Source organism: Chiloscyllium punctatum, chromosome 52 (assembly GCF_047496795.1).
Source record: "Chiloscyllium punctatum isolate Juve2018m chromosome 52, sChiPun1.3, whole genome shotgun sequence".
In the NCBI taxonomy this organism is placed as follows: Eukaryota; Metazoa; Chordata; class Chondrichthyes; order Orectolobiformes; family Hemiscylliidae; genus Chiloscyllium; species Chiloscyllium punctatum.
In genome coordinates this window covers 27,262,603-27,269,654 of record NC_092790.1, presented here as the reverse complement: position 1 = coordinate 27,269,654, position 7,052 = coordinate 27,262,603, and positions in this window count along the sequence as shown.

Here is a 7,052-nt window from a genome sequence, read left to right as displayed (position 1 = left end):
ATTGACAGAGTGGGGTCAGTCTGCTCTTCCCTGGGTGTGTTACATTGAAAGAATGGGGTTAGTCTGCTCTTCCCTGGGTATGTTACATTGACCGAGTGAGGTCAATCTTCTGTTCCCTGGGTGAGTTACATTGACAGAGAGGGGACAATCTGCCCTTCCCTGGTTGTTTTACATTCACAGAGTGGGGTCAGTCTGCTCTTCCCTGGGTGTGTTACATTGACAGAGTGGGGTCTGTCTGCTCTTCCCTGGGTGCGTTATATTGACAGGGTGGGGTCAGTCTGCTCTTCCCCGGGTGTGTTACATTGATGGAGTGGGTTCAGTCTGCTCTTCCCTGGGTGTGTTACATTGAAAGAGTGGGGTCAGTCTGCTCTTCCCTGGGTGAGTTACACGGAGGGAGAGGTGTCAGTCTGCTCTCCCCTGGGTGTGTTACATTGACAGAGTGGGGTCAGTCTGCTCTTCCCTGGGTGTGTTACATTGACAGAGTGGGGACAGTCTGCTCTTCCCTGGGTGTGTTACATTGACAGAGTGAGGTCAGTCTGCTCTTCCCTGAGTGTGTTACTTTGACAGAGCGGGAAGAGTCTGCTCTTCCCTGAGTGGGTTACATTGTCAGAGTGGGGTCAGTTGCTCTTCCCTAGGTGTGTTGCATTGACAGTGTAGGGTCAGTCTGCTCTTCCCTGGGTGTGTTACATTGACAGAGCGGGGTCAGTCTGCTCTTCCCAGGGTCTGTGATATTGACAGAGTGGGGACAGTCTGCTCTTCCCTGGGTGTGTTACATTGACAGAGTGGGGTCAGTCTGCTTTTCCCTGGGTGTGTTACATTGACAGGGTGGGGTCAGTCTATCTTCCCTGGGTGAGTTACATGGAGAGAGAGGGGTCAGTCTGCTCTCCCCTGGGTGTGTTGCATTGACAGAGTGGGGTCAGTCTGCTCTTCCCTGGGTGTGTTACATTGAAAGAGTGGGGTCAGTCTGCTATTCCCTGAGTGAGTTACATGGAGGGAGAGGGGTCAGTCTGGTCTTCCCTGGGTGTGTTACATTGACAGAGTGGGGTCAGTCTGCTCGTCCCTGGGTGTGTTACATTGAAAGAATGGGGTTAGTCTGCTCTTACCTGGGTATGTTACATTGTCCGAGTGAGGTCAATCTTCTGTTCCCTGGGTGAGTTACATTGACAGAGAGGGGTCAATCTGCTCTTCCCTGGCTGTGTTACAATGACAGAGTGGGGTCAGACTGCTTTTCCTTGGGTGTGTTACATTGACAGAGTGGGGTCAGTCTGCTCTCCCCGCGGTGTGTAACATTGACACAGTGAGGTCAGTCTGCTCTTCCCTGGGTGAGTTACATTGACAGGGTTGGTTCAGTCTGCTCTCCCCTGGGTGTGATACATTGACAGAGTGGGGTCAGTCTGCTCTTCCCTGGGTGGGTTACATTGACCGAGTGGGGTCAGTCTGTTCTTCCCTGGGTGTGTTAGTTTGACAGAGTGGGGTCAGTCTGCTCTTCCCTGAGTGTCTCACATTGACAGAGTGCGGTCAGTCTGCTCTTCCCTGAGAGTGTCACATTGACAGAGTGGGGTCAGTCTGCACTTCACTGAGTGTCACATTGACAGATTGGGGTCAGTCTGCTCTTCCCTGGGTGTGTTACATTGACAGAGTGCGGTCAGTCTGCTTTTCCCTGGGTGAGTTACATGGAGGGAGAGGGGTCAGTCTGCTCTTCACTGGGTGGGTTACATTGACAGAGTGGGATCAGTCCGCTCTTCTCTGGGTGTGTTACCTTGACAGTGTGGGGTCAGCTGCTCTTCCCTGGGTGTGTTACACTGACAGAGTGGGGTCAGTCTGCTCTTCCCTGGGTGTGTTACATTGACAGAATGGGGTCAGTCTGTTCTTCCCTGGGTGTGGTACATTGACAGAACGGGGTCTGTCTGCTCTTCCCTGGGTGTGTTACATTGACAGAGTGGGGTCAGTCTGCTCTTCCCTGGGTCTGTTACATTGACAGAGTGGGGTAAATCTGCTCTTCCCTGGGTGTGTTACATTGACAGACAAGGGTCAGTCTGCTCTTCCCTGGGAGGTTTACATTGACCGAGTGCGGTCAGTCTGCTATTCTGTGGATGTGTTACATTGAAAGTGTGGGGTCAGTCTGCTCTTCCTTGGGTGCGTGACATTGACAGAGTGGGGTCAGTCTGCTCTTCCCTGGGTGTGTTACATTGACAGAGCTGGGTGAGTCTGCTCTTCACTGGGTCTGTGATAATGACAGAGTGGGGTCAGTCTGCTCTTCCCTGGGTGGGTTACATTGACAGAATTGGGTTCAGTCTGCTTTTCCCTGGGTGAGTTACATGGAGGGAGAGGGGTCAGTGTGCTCTTCACTGGGTGGGTTACATTGACAGAGTGGGGTCAGTCCGCTCTTCCCTGGGTGTGTTACATTGACAGAGTGGGGTCAGTCTGCTCTTCCCTGGGTGTGTTACACTGACAGAGTGGGGTCAGTCTGCTCTTCCCTGGGTGTGTTACATTGACAGAGTGGGGTCAGTCTCCTCTTCCCTGGGTGGGTTACATTGTCAGAGTGGGGTCAGTCTGCTCTTCCCTAGGTGTGTTGCATTGACAGTGTAGGGTCAGTCTGCTCTTCCCTGGGTGTGTTACATTGAGAGAGGGGGGTCAGTCTGCTCTTCCCAGGGTCTGTGATATTGACAGAGTGGGGTCAGTCTGCTCTTCCCTGGGTGTGTTACATTGACAGAGTGGGGTCAGTCTGCTTTTCCCTGGGTGTGTTACATTGACAGGGTGGGGTCAGTCTATCTTCCCTGGGTGGGTTACATGGAGAGAGAGGGGTCAGTCTGCTCACCCCTGGGTGTGTTGCATTGACAGAGTGGGGTCAGTCTGCACTTCCCTGGGTGTGTTACATTGAAAGAGTGGGGTCAGTCTGCTATTCCCTGGGTGAGTTACACGGAGGGAGAGGGGTCAGTCTGGTCTTCCCTGGGTGTGTTACATTGACAGAGTGGGGTCAGTCTGCTCTTCCCTGGGTGTGTTACATTGAAAGAATGGGGTTAGTCTGCTCTTCCCTGGGTATGTTACATTGACCGAGTGAGGTCAATCTTCTGTTCCCTGGGTGAGTTACATTGACAGAGAGGGGACAATCTGCCCTTCCCTGGTTGTTTTACATTCACAGAGTGGGGTCAGTCTGCTCTTCCCTGGGTGTGTTACATTGACAGAGTGGGGTCTGTCTGCTCTTCCCTGGGTGCGTTATATTGACAGGGTGGGGTCAGTCTGCTCTTCCCCGGGTGTGTTACATTGATGGAGTGGGTTCAGTCTGCTCTTCCCTGGGTGTGTTACATTGAAAGAGTGGGGTCAGTCTGCTCTTCCCTGGGTGAGTTACACGGAGGGAGAGGTGTCAGTCTGCTCTCCCCTGGGTGTGTTACATTGACAGAGTGGGGTCAGTCTGCTCTTCCCTGGGTGTGTTACATTGACAGAGTGGGGACAGTCTGCTCTTCCCTGGGTGTGTTACATTGACAGAGTGAGGTCAGTCTGCTCTTCCCTGAGTGTGTTACTTTGACAGAGCGGGAAGAGTCTGCTCTTCCCTGAGTGGGTTACATTGTCAGAGTGGGGTCAGTTGCTCTTCCCTAGGTGTGTTGCATTGACAGTGTAGGGTCAGTCTGCTCTTCCCTGGGTGTGTTACATTGACAGAGCGGGGTCAGTCTGCTCTTCCCAGGGTCTGTGATATTGACAGAGTGGGGACAGTCTGCTCTTCCCTGGGTGTGTTACATTGACAGAGTGGGGTCAGTCTGCTTTTCCCTGGGTGTGTTACATTGACAGGGTGGGGTCAGTCTATCTTCCCTGGGTGAGTTACATGGAGAGAGAGGGGTCAGTCTGCTCTCCCCTGGGTGTGTTGCATTGACAGAGTGGGGTCAGTCTGCTCTTCCCTGGGTGTGTTACATTGAAAGAGTGGGGTCAGTCTGCTATTCCCTGAGTGAGTTACATGGAGGGAGAGGGGTCAGTCTGGTCTTCCCTGGGTGTGTTACATTGACAGAGTGGGGTCAGTCTGCTCGTCCCTGGGTGTGTTACATTGAAAGAATGGGGTTAGTCTGCTCTTACCTGGGTATGTTACATTGTCCGAGTGAGGTCAATCTTCTGTTCCCTGGGTGAGTTACATTGACAGAGAGGGGTCAATCTGCTCTTCCCTGGCTGTGTTACAATGACAGAGTGGGGTCAGACTGCTTTTCCTTGGGTGTGTTACATTGACAGAGTGGGGTCAGTCTGCTCTCCCCGCGGTGTGTAACATTGACACAGTGAGGTCAGTCTGCTCTTCCCTGGGTGAGTTACATTGACAGGGTTGGTTCAGTCTGCTCTCCCCTGGGTGTGATACATTGACAGAGTGGGGTCAGTCTGCTCTTCCCTGGGTGGGTTACATTGACCGAGTGGGGTCAGTCTGTTCTTCCCTGGGTGTGTTAGTTTGACAGAGTGGGGTCAGTCTGCTCTTCCCTGAGTGTCTCACATTGACAGAGTGCGGTCAGTCTGCTCTTCCCTGAGAGTGTCACATTGACAGAGTGGGGTCAGTCTGCACTTCACTGAGTGTCACATTGACAGATTGGGGTCAGTCTGCTCTTCCCTGGGTGTGTTACATTGACAGAGTGCGGTCAGTCTGCTTTTCCCTGGGTGAGTTACATGGAGGGAGAGGGGTCAGTCTGCTCTTCACTGGGTGGGTTACATTGACAGAGTGGGATCAGTCCGCTCTTCTCTGGGTGTGTTACCTTGACAGTGTGGGGTCAGCTGCTCTTCCCTGGGTGTGTTACACTGACAGAGTGGGGTCAGTCTGCTCTTCCCTGGGTGTGTTACATTGACAGAATGGGGTCAGTCTGTTCTTCCCTGGGTGTGGTACATTGACAGAACGGGGTCTGTCTGCTCTTCCCTGGGTGTGTTACATTGACAGAGTGGGGTCAGTCTGCTCTTCCCTGGGTCTGTTACATTGACAGAGTGGGGTAAATCTGCTCTTCCCTGGGTGTGTTACATTGACAGACAAGGGTCAGTCTGCTCTTCCCTGGGAGGTTTACATTGACCGAGTGCGGTCAGTCTGCTATTCTGTGGATGTGTTACATTGAAAGTGTGGGGTCAGTCTGCTCTTCCTTGGGTGCGTGACATTGACAGAGTGGGGTCAGTCTGCTCTTCCCTGGGTGTGTTACATTGACAGAGTGGGGTCAGTCTGCTCTTCCCTGGGTATGTTACATTGACCGAGTGAGGTCAATCTTCTGGTCCCTGTGTGAGTTACATTGTCAGAGAGGGGTCAGTCTGCTCTTCCCTGGCTGTGTTACAATGACAGAGTGGGGTCAGACTGCTCTTCCTTGGGTGTGTTACATTGACAGAGAGGGGTCAGTCTGCTCTTCCCGCGGTGTGTTACATTGACAGAGTGAGGTCAGTCTGCTCTTCCCTGGGTGAGGTACATTGACAGGGTTGGGTCAGTTTGCTCTCCCCTGGGTGTGATACATTGACAGAGTGGGGTCAGACTGCTATTCCCTGAGTATGTTACATTGACAGAGTGGGGTCAGTCTGCCCTTCCCTGATTGTGTTACATTCACAGAGTGGGGTCAGTCTGCCCTTCCCTGGTTGTGTTACATTCACAGAGTGGGGTCAGTCTGCTCTTCCCCGGGTGTGTTACATTGACAGAGTGGTGTCAGTCTGCTCTTCCCTAGGTGAGTTACATTGAGAGAGAGGGGTCACTTTGGTCTCCCCTGGGTGTGTTACATTGACAGAGTTGGGTGAGTCTGCTCTTCCCTGGGTCTGTGATAATGACAGAGTGGGGTCAGTCTGCTCTTCCCTGGGAGGGTTACATTGACAGAATGGGCTCAGTCTGCTTTTCCCTGAGTGAGTTACATGGAGGGAGAGGGGTCAGTCTGCTCTTCACTGGGTGGGTTACATTGACAGAGTGGGGTCAGTCCGCTCTTCCCTGGGTGTGTTACATTGACAGAGTGGGGTCAGTCTGCTCTTCCCTGGGTGTGTTACACTGACAGAGTGGGGTCAGTCTGCTCTTCCCTGGGTGTGTTACATTGACAGAGTGGGGTCAGTCTGCTCTTCCCTAGGTTGGTTACATTGTCAGAGTGGGGTCAGTCTGCTCTTCCCTAGGTGTGTTGCATTGACAGTGTAGGGTCAGTCTGCTCTTCCCTGGGTGTGTTACATTGACAGAGGGGGGTCAGTCTGCTCTTCCCAGGGTCTGTGATATTGACAGAGTGGGGTCAGTCTGCTCTTCCCTGGGTGTGTTACATTGACAGAGTGGGGTCAGTCTGCTTTTCCCTGAGTGTGTTACATTGACAGTGTGGGGTCAGTCTATCTTCCCTGGGTGTGTTACATGGAGAGAGAGGGGTCAGTCTGCTCTCCCCTGGGTGTGTTGCATTGACAGAGTGGGGTCAGTATGCTCTTCCCTGGGTGTGTTACATTGAAAGAGTGGGGTCAGTCTGCTATTCCCTGGGTGAGTTACACGGAGGGAGAGGGGTCAGTCTGGTCTTCCCTGGGTGTGTTACATTGACAGAGTGGGGTCAGTCTGCTCTTCCCTGGGTGTGTTACATTGACAGAGTGGGGACAGTCTGCTCTTCCCTGGGTGTGTTACAATGACAGAGTGGGGTCAGACTGCTCTTCCTTGGGTGTGTTACATTGACAGAGTGGGGTCAGTCTGCTCTTCCCGCGGTGTGTAACATTGACAGAGTGACGTCAGTCTGCTCTTCCCTGGGTGAGTTACATTGACTGGGTTGGTTCAGTCTGCTCTCCCCTGGGTGTGATACATTGACAGAGTGGGGTCAGACTGTTATTCCCTGAGTATGTTCCATTGACAGAGTGGGGTGTGTCTGCTCTTCCCTGGGTGTGTTACATTGACAGGGTGGGGTCAGTCTGCTCTTCCCTGGGTGTGTTACATTGACAGAGTTGGGTCAGTCTGCGCTTCCCTGGGGGTGTTGCATTGACAGAGTGGGGTCAGTCTGATCTTCCCTGGGTATGTTGCATTGACAGAGTGGGGTCAGTCCGCTCTTCCCTGGGTGTGTTACATTGACAGAGTGGGGTCAGTCTGCTCTTCCCTGGGTGTGTTACACTGACAGAGT